Below are 7,631 nucleotides of genomic sequence, written 5' to 3'. Positions count from 1 at the left end.
GTGCAATAGAGACTTTTCTATTTATGCTTCTGTACGTTCAGAAGTTCTAGGCCATGTCTGCAGGCAGCACGTCTGAAGCATTGCCCAAGATGACAACATTTTTTGCAATACAAAAGACCCTTTTCATTTAAAGGCTGGTTGGTTTGTGCTGATCACAAGCACAAAGCTCTTTCCGCAGGGCTTTGTGGGCCTTCTCTTGTGTCGTGTCACGGTGAAGCCACCAGTGGCTTGGCCACAGGGCTGGGAGGTCTTGGGGAGGGACTGACCTTGCGGCACAAAGGAAGCTGGGTTTAACCTGACTCACACAAGCCTCTTCTGCACCTCAGAGGTTTTGTGTGTCCACTGACCCAAACGTATTCAGTGGAAATGATGCTTCCTTTTGCAATATGAGGTGGTTCAAGGCCTTTGTGGCCATTAGTGCTGTCAGGTGAAGCAGCTGGGGCTCTGCCCGGGCTATTTGACGGGATTAGCACCAGCTCGAGGGACAGGCAAAGCAGGCAGTCAGCGGGGGAGCGAGCTGCCCGGAGTGTGAAAACCACTGTGGCTCTGCTGCACACACTGCCTGGAGAGCGATGCTCCTTGGGCAGCCGGGCTGGCTGCGGAGGCAAGGCTCAGGGCGAAGGGAGGCGGCAGCTCCTGCCGAACCGCTGCTTGGAGGAGCAGCAGCCCCTGTTCTGCCCAGCCCCAGCTCACCGCCTGAAGCACAAACAGACAAACCCAAGTCCCAAGGGCTATTTCTTCCAGTTCTGCTGCTTGCCCTCTCCCTCCCTTTTCCCATCATAGGAGCAGCCCAGTGCTGGCACCTGATGTTTGCTTGTCCTGCTGAGATACCCTACTGGCTTTGTCTGGAGGGGTAGAAAAAGCCGGGGGAACTGCCAGAGCACACCTCCCTCCTGCATATACCAGGGCCGCAGGCAAAGGAGCTGATGGCACCAGCACTGGCAACAACATGGATTACACCACCAGGAGTGCACTGTGCTCTTGACAAATGCTGCCTCCTGCAAAAATGAGAGGGAGGACCTATATTGTGTAGGGGGCTGAGGCACTGGGACCGCTTTCCTGCCCAGCTGGGTCTGTTCTCACAGACAGAGGTCTGAAAGCCAAAGCCAGAGGCTGGAGGAGGCAGGGACTTAGGGCTGGAGCAGGGACACAACTGTGTCTCCAGCCAGTCATCCATCACCAGCCAACACTGGGATGCTGCCAGCTCCTTCCTATAGAGACATCAACAGCCCCTTTTTCCTGCAGGTTCAGGCTCCTGGAGTTTGTAGGGCTGGGAGGGGGTGTGGTGGGTGTGTGTAGTATTTTTCACTTGTAACACCTAGTAAATTACGGCATCAAAGAAAATAGAGCAGTGAGTCCCGGGGGGTTGTTCAGTATGGGAGTTCCACCTGTCCCCTCGGGCTGTAAGATGATTCTGGGCTCTGAGATGGAGCCGTATGGCAAGGCAGGAGGTGTCACACAGAGCTGCTGCACAGACTTCAATCAGGAATGTTTCCAGGGAAAGGAAAAATGTGTTAAACTCAGCCTTTCTCACAGTCTGACAGCTCCTGATGTTCATGTCAAGAAATGAATGCAAAAGATGCGCTCACTCTGAAGAGAGACATAACTGAAGAATAACTAACTGCAAGCGCTTGTACAGCACGATTTGCTCTATTCCCCAAGCAAGGAATGCTCAAGGACTCAGACTTTTGCTACCTGAAAACCCAGAAGACCACTGCTTTTTCTGCCTTTCCTCTGTAAGCTTTTTTTTTTAAACACATAACGAGCCTACTTGCAACACCACCGTGCCCAGTTAGCAGTGCCATTTGACTAACTGGGCTGGGATTATCAGAGGATAGAAGGGAAGTCAGGGCATGGCAGTGAAGTGGCTGCAGTTCAAATGACAGTGTTCCTCTGCTTACTGGAAGTCATTTTAATGAAGGAAGGAGGCACTGCCACTAATGTCAGCAGAGATTTCCCATTGGTTTGGCTAGACAAGCCATGACCTGTAGCAAAATAAGGCAGTAAATGCTGTCACAGCCAGCTCTTCTGCCTGGATTAAAGGCTTTCCTACCCAAAAGAAAGAAAAACAGTTGGAAAGCCAAGAACTGAAATGCTCTGCAGGAGAAACTGCCAACAGAGGCTTCTCAACAGCATAGGCAGAAACTAATGCAAACAAGGAGCGCAGGCTGGCAGCCCTTGCCACGGGTTGGAAGACACGGGTGGAAGATGCTGAGCTCCTGCTAGGCTCGCACAGGCCTGGTGGGACAGCGAGAAGAGCAGCTGGGGACCATGCCAGGAGGTGCAGGTCTCACCCCCTCTCCCCTCCGTCCCCTCCACAACAGCAGCCCCTGCTCTGCACCCACAACTCTGCCAGCTCAGCTGTCCCGGGCACCACATGAATGCTCCCCCATCTACGGCTTGCTTGGGGTTCTCTAGTGCAGGACACGAACAGCGGCGCCGCACAGTATGTGCAGGTGCAAGCCAAGGTATATCGCCTTGCTCCTGGGCATTAAACATCTGCGCAGGTGCCGTGTGTACGCACATACCTGTCTGAAGGCAGCCATGGCTTGCTCAAACCTTTGCTGAACAAGAGAGATGGTGCTGAACACCGGCAGGGAGGAACGGACATGAGGGGCTGAAAATGAGAATGAGTTTGTTATCAGTTTCCAACATTCAGCAAAGCTCCCACAAAGGTGAGGGATTTGAGCGTTCAAAGGAGTCATTGCTACAAAGCATGCATGGGAAGAGGATAAAGTCTGTTTGTGCTCCTAACTCTTGGATGCTGCCAAATTCCCCCTCGAGTGCAAAGGCTCCAAGCCCTGCAGGGGTCGGCATGACCCCACACAGCTGTCTGGGCACCGCAGCACTGGCCACGGCTGAGGCACAGCCACAGCACCATAGGCAAAGCCCTGGGGCCATCAGCTGAGGCACCCCGGTGTGTGTCTGCCCAAATTAGGACAACCTCAGCAGCAGTGTCTGCATGGGGGCTGCTAACCCTGAGTTCCTTTTACAGGCAGTGGGGAGACATGGATGCTTGTGGGGCACCGTTCTTCCTTCCCCACTTCTGCTGCCAGCTTTGGGAGAAGAGGAGCCGTGTCCTTTCCCAGAAGTGCCCACTTCTCTGCAATGATTACAAACGGCCCCTGGAGCAGCTGGGTTGGACGCAGACCTCCGTGCTCTAACTCTGTAACACAGGGTGAGAGGAGGCCGCCCAGAAGCAAACTGGGTGCCCTGCCCTGCCCTGCAGAGGAAGCCAGCTTCCATTAGAGGTGGATAAGCGGCCTCCTGCGAATCCACGGGGGAGCTGCCTGCCTCTTAAAGAGCTAAAATCTGTGCTCTGGGGCAGCAGGCTCTGTGTGGCCACCCATCATCCGAACATCAGCACGAGCACCAGGGAACAAGGCTATTTTGGGAACAAGTGGCATAGCAGAGGAGCATCAGAGGCAAGAAATGGCTCCTTGCTGCCAAGCATTGATGTGAGGCCGATAAAGGGCAGGTTACCGCCCTTTGGGGAATGCCTGTCTTACGAAAGTCATATTTGCAGTATTGTTTTGAGATAGTTGAAAAGCAGGGTGATTATTTACAGGCAACTTTCTGAACATTCGGGCCCATTTACTGAGTGGGAAAAGAACGACTAAAAACACCATCTGCTTTTTATCAAAACTTTGTCCCAAATTCATCAGAATTCCAGCAGCTGTCACCTCTAACTCTCAACTTTTACTCCTGAAAGTTGCAGCAGCATACCGCTCCACAAGGTTTACAAATGGCAAACAAGCCCTACTATCTTGTCTGCAGATCTTCTCTCCTGAGAGAACTGGAAAAGTGGCCTCAGTCTTCTGCCAGGGAGTCACAGAAGAGGTGGTGTGTGGGTGGGTGTGCACACGTGCTGCTGCCAAAGCTGGAGGTGAGATGAGGAACCGCCTAATTTCCTAGAGGGCAGAAACCAAGATCTCACCGAGCCAGTGCAAGCCAGCCCAGCGGAAAGGCAGGTGCCTGTGCAAGGCGGAGCGGAGCTGGAGGCACCCAGTGCTCCATGAGGGTGTCGGGGTCCAAGCACTGAGAAGAGTGCCCTGGCCCGTGTAACCCAAAGCAAATGCAGTTTTGCAGAGGAGATGAGCGATGCTCCTGGCTGGTGTCAGCAGAGAAAAGTAAAGCAGTAGCAGGGGAAGTCACCTTGCTCTTGCTGGAGGGAAAGGCACTGGCACACGTGCCCACGAAGCTGCAGCAGCACTGTGGTGAGATACTAGAAAATGCCTTTCTGCTAGGAACAGTAAAAGACAGGAGTGGGCATGCTGCGGTATCTCCAGCTCCGTGGGAGGACTCAAATGTTAGGGATGACACGGGTATATTTACTCCAGGTTTATACGTGGTTTACACCAGTTTGACACTGGTATATTTACTCCTGTTGCCTCTGTGCATGCGGGAGGTTGCGTGACAGGAGTAGGCGATGCTGCTTCATACCTGCAGAGGAGCCAGTTTCTCAATGCAATGGTTGTTCCCATGCCCGTGCTACCATGGCCCTTTTTGCTGCCTACCTTTGACAAATACCTTAAAATACACATTCAGAAGTCAAAGAAATGAACATTGAAATTGCTTATTACGTACATGTGTCTGTTATCAGAGCTGCGGGTTTTTTCTTTCATAAACATTGACTCATTATTACCAGAAGCTTTTCTAAGTCAGATACTCGACAAAAGGTCAGTACATGACCAAGCCCATGTTGTTCGCACAGTGGGCACTGCAGAGCACACGGAGTTAAGCATGTTTTGGGGAGAGGTTATTCTCCTAAGTAATGCTGTAAGGTGGTGTCCTCATGCTTGAGCCCACCAGGACTCCAGCCTGGGGGAGTCCTCCAGATCCAGTTTAAAGCTCCAGTTTAAAGCAAAATGCTCAAAGCACTCCACCAAAAAAAAAAAAAAAGAAAATCCAGACTTTAGTCATTCTTCCTCAGATGGGCCAACCACGTGCTGCTGGCTTACAGGTGCAAACACATCACTTGTTTCTACTCATTTGGAAAGCCTTTCAAAGTGTTACCTCCTTCAGAGATATACAGGGACATGATTTTGCCATCTGGAGACACTTTCAGGTGCCCAGATTCTTCAAGCAGGCAAGGGCCAGCACAAGCCAAAAATGAAACCCATTCCTAAAACCTTGGAGTTTTGTTTCTTCAGGACTTTCAGAAATGCCCCCAAACTTACAAACCTCCTTCTACAATCCTTAAGGACAAACTAAAATCCTCTTTGCCCCCCTCCGCCACGATAGGTGAGAGGCCTTGTGAAAATGGCAAATCCATGTCCTTCCTTCTCCTCCTGAAAGAATCCATCACTGGCGGGAACACAGAAATTTCACAGGGTTCATGTTAAGTGATTGCTTAAACCAAACCCCACGAGGCACCAAAAGCAGAATCAGAGTGGGGAGCCCAGGGGGTTTCTTGGAGGTGTGCTGGCAGGTAAAGCTGCTTATCCTCAACCAGGTTTTCCACTGAAATTCCCAGGGACTTTCCTTCCCCTGGCCATGTCGTGCATGTGCACGTGCAGAGGCTGGGGAAGGGCCGGCTGTGACCACCCCAGCACATCAGACCACCAAAAAAGGGGAGGAAAAGAGGCTCCTGGGGGCGGATGAGTCCTTCAAATGAGCTTTTGCCTGGACCTCTCCCCTGGTTTGTCTCTCGCCCGAGGCCAGCAGCAAGGAGGGGGCAAGAGCCATGGGGTGGCCCTGCTCCACCTTGAAAGCAGGACCACCTCTCCCCCTGGTATGGCTAGGCCTTGACCCGCCAGCAGTCACCGCAGCCAGGGTGTCCTCACCCGTAGCTCCCTTCCTGGCTGCGAAGGAAAAAAGGTGCAGGGGTGCAGCCGACGGGGACAGCCCAGGACACTGCTGCCCCAAACCAGTCCCCCAGGCTGCGAAGGAACTTACGGATACATGCAAGAGGAGGATTTCTGGTCTCTCTTGTATCTGTGTGCTGAGGGTGGTTCCTCTGAAATGAGAGGCAGCACTCCTGACGTAAGCTACCCGTCCCAAGGTCACTGGAGTGGCTCCTGGCTTATATGGAATAAACCAGACCGGAATTTGCCTCGAGCTGGTCTATATTAAAACTCTTTTCCAAAGCAGCTTTGTGCTATTAACATCGCTGGAGTCAGTGCAGTTACTCTGAAATTCTAACAACACAGCAATAAACAGATTTTTACCTAAAGAGGTTTAAAAGCCAACAGCCTGGTTATGAGGACCGGTGAGATTTTCCTTATTGACTGTGCAAACCAGTGTGATTTAGAGCCCCCCCACACCCAGGGGCCATGCTGCAGGCTCTCTAAGAGCCAGCTGTGACAAATCCCCCCAACAAGCTCTGCTGTTCCTGGCAGCAGTGGCACCAGGAGGTTCCTCCTCCTCCTCCTCATCTTCCCACCCTCCTGGTCTTGCCTTCCTGGCATCCTGCCCTCCCGTGGGGCCAGTTATTTGTCTGGCATCACACCCCTGCTTTCCAAGGTAATAAATTACTGTGAGATGCAGCTTTGCACTGGACTTCATTAACTGCAAACGCTGCCGTCCCTTTTCCTGCCCCACGGTGCAACCCAGACGTCCCTGGCCATCTGCAGCAGATATGTATCTCTCGGGCTCCCAGGAGGACCCGCTGGGGTGTGGCAGATGGTGCAGGGGACTGATGGATGCACGGGGACTGGGAGGCGATTCACCCTTCTTGTCCCTCAGGATCATGCCCCAGCACAGCCTGGCACTCCTGTGATGCTCCATTCCTGTGCCATCGCAATGCAATAATGCACATTACCTACATCGTTAATATCGGAAAAAGGGGGGTGTAAGCTGAGGACCCTCATTCGGTACTGTCTTGCTCCATTTTTGGAGACCATCGGTACACTGAAAAAGTACCAGGCTTAAGTAAAACAGCAGGCAGGCAGCTCATAACACTAGAAATTAAGACAAGGCTGAACATCAAAGTGCAATAAGATGGATCCAGCCCCGTGCTATGGGTGCAAGTGCCGGGGCTGTGTTATGCCTAAAGGAAAGAGCCTTTTTTTCAACCTATACGGAAGGGTTACTTTTGAAAAAAGCTAAGTAAGGAAAAAACTGATCTCGGGGCAGTCAGCATCCCAACTTTCTTCACTAAATAATCACCTACTTTTTTCCTTTTTGTTCCTTTCCTACTTTCTCACCAGAATTACAAAAATCTAAGGAGAAAGAAAGAAATGGGAAGAAGAGATGCTGACAACTTTGAACAAAACATATTATTTTCCTTCTTTTTTTTCTCTTAACTCTTTTTTTTCAGTAAGCTCTTTCCTACTGGAAAATAGTGCCCTTCTGCTGGCAGCCCTACTTATGCAGAGCAGGAGGAACAACGGAGAGCTGGATCGGTCAGCACGTAACATACACTTCCAGTCGTTATATTTTTGAAGCTCTGAAGCTTCTAGCGATGACACCTGCATCTCTGCGTAAGCGTTTCTTGCAGAGACCCCCCCGCCACTAATCTCATTTTTTTGTGGATGGGTCTATTTGTCAAAGCTGACAACGTCATGAAGAGATACTGCGTTTCGGTGCAGCAGTTCTGTCCCCGGCAAGTTTCTTTTTGTTTCCTCGCTCCTGCCTGAGGTCAGACTAAGCGATGTAACGGTCCCTTCTGGCTTCCCAGCCGATGCGCT

This window comes from Egretta garzetta, unplaced genomic scaffold, assembly GCF_000687185.1.
Source record: "Egretta garzetta isolate BGI_Z169 unplaced genomic scaffold, ASM68718v1 scaffold397, whole genome shotgun sequence".
Taxonomy (NCBI): Eukaryota; Metazoa; Chordata; class Aves; order Pelecaniformes; family Ardeidae; genus Egretta; species Egretta garzetta.
The sequence above is the reverse complement of the archived record's forward strand: the minus strand, read 5'-3'. Positions refer to the sequence as shown.